Consider the following 2,300-nt stretch of genomic DNA (forward strand, 5'->3'; position numbering starts at 1 on the left):
TTGCATTTGAAAGATAATTGAATTTCCTTCAAAATGAGCTTTGGTTGACATTTTTTGGATGAAGGATGAGAGAGTTATGATCAGTCAAAGTTGAGTTGACTTTTCAGGCAAAAACCCTAATTTTGAATCTTAGGGTTTTGTTGATTTTTGATCTTTCCTTGATGAATTGTGATCATCCAATGATCAAATGTTGAATCCTTTGACAAAATATGGACTTTGACAAAAAATTTCATTTTTGACTGTCAGTTGACTTTTTTGGTCAAACGGGTCGTCTGTTGACTGTTTGAGCTGCTGACGGTGCGTCTGAGTGAATTGAAGTTTGAAAATTTGTATGATGGTACTTTGAGATGTATGGATGTATATGAAATCCATTTGAGCTCTCAAAAACTTGTTGCTCCTGTAAAAACAAGAAAAACCCTGATTAGGGACTGTTTGTGTAGGAGACAGTTAAGCGTACCTGATTTTTGTGCAGTGCTGAGTTTCTGCTAATCGCGTGATATTCAGAAGACTTCTAACACAAAAATCTTGGAAATTTGAATTGTGAAAGATTGATTTGATTGATGGTACAAAACACTGAGAATTGTACTGCCAGCAGTTTGGCTGTCAACTGACTGTCCAGGTATTGATGCAGCAGTTAGAGTGAAAAATCAACAGTCAAAGTTAATTTTCTTTTTTTGTTGTTTTTGTTTTATGTTTGAAAAATTAAAGTTATTTACATGACTTGTTAAAAACACAGACATAATAAATAACTAATATATACTGTTACCAGTACAGTCTGAGTTTCCTGATTCTGCGCCTGCAAAAAGATTTAACTCTGTACCAATTGTGTCAGTACTATTTATCTGTAAATAAATAAATAGCATGTGTGAAGTAATAAACAGTATTTGGCGTTTGCGTAAGAATAAATTCAACTGCAAGCCAAATTACTGTATAAGAAAAATTCTAAAAACTAAGTATTTCATATGTCAGGATATTTGTTGAAATAAAAATCCATGATTATATGAGACCCTTAATTTTCAGATTGGAGTTTTCTTGAAAAATAGGTGGGCAAATTTTGGGGTATAACAGTTGCCCCTATTCAATCTTCTTAAACCTGAAGAGATTGTCTGAAATCTGAGGGTAGAAGATGATTGAATAAATAGATGCCCTGAAAATTTGCACTTACCTTGATCAGCAGAGATGTTGGAAGTTGCATTTGAATGTTGTCTGTGAAATGTTGTTGGCAGATTGAAACATTACCTGAGATGGGCTTTCGGATGCCACCTGGACAATGTGTTGATGGTTTGTTCATCAGAATGAATCTGTTGATTATATCTTGATGAAGGATTTGAAAGTTGATCATTGTGGAACCGTTTGAGGTATCACTTTAGATCTGCAATGTTAGATCGTTCTGGAACCGTCTGAGGTTTCGCCTTAGATCTGAAATGCTAGATCGTTCTGGAACCGTCGGAGGTATCGCCTTAGATCTGAAATGCTAGATCGTTCTGGAACCGTCTGAGGTATCGCCTTAGACTAGCAATGTTAGATGATAAATGAGTTGAGAATGAGAGTTCTTCAGAGTGAATCTTTGGTTTGATTGTATCTGAAAGGACTGCTTGTCTGAATAAGATTCAGGATGAACACTGCATGTGAGTGAGAACATCTTTGCTGAAGACATCTGTCTACCTGAAAAATCAAGTTAATAATATGCGATGTCTATGATGCATGTATGATATGAGATCCTCGAGCTAGAGGAGAAATATGCAAGTTATGTTGTGTATGAATATGCGTATGATGCATGATTGTGAATGTGAATATGAGTGTGAATGTGATGCATGGTTTATGCAGCTTAGAGCGTGTCAAGCTCCTGATTGGGAAAATAAATCCCAGCTTAGTCGTCAAGAAATGGAGGCATTGTGATTGGGAAAATAAATCCCTGCTAGCCATTTGGAAGTGAAGGCATCGTGGTTGTTGATGATCTTCTGTCTCGCTTGAGTACCCTGGGTTGGGGAAATTCTTTGAGAACCAGGATGTTCTATTGAAGGATCTTTGATTACTGCTCGGGGATGAACAGTAGTTTTGAGAGTTCGGACTGTGACGCCCTTTGGAGTGGGAATGAGGAAGATGCATAATCCTCCGATGCACTATCTGACCAAGTTTGGGTGCGGAGATCACACCTTCTGAAGACAGTAATCTGGAACAACCCTGCTGGGGAATAAGACTTCTTTCGAAAGAAAAATCTTTTTGAGGGATTTGTTGAGGAATGTGTCTCCATTGGGGAAACTTCCTTCTGATGCTGGTTTAGGATAATGTCCAAATAA

This window comes from Vicia villosa, linkage group LG7 (genome assembly GCF_029867415.1).
Source record: "Vicia villosa cultivar HV-30 ecotype Madison, WI linkage group LG7, Vvil1.0, whole genome shotgun sequence".
NCBI classification, from domain to species: domain Eukaryota; kingdom Viridiplantae; phylum Streptophyta; class Magnoliopsida; order Fabales; family Fabaceae; genus Vicia; species Vicia villosa.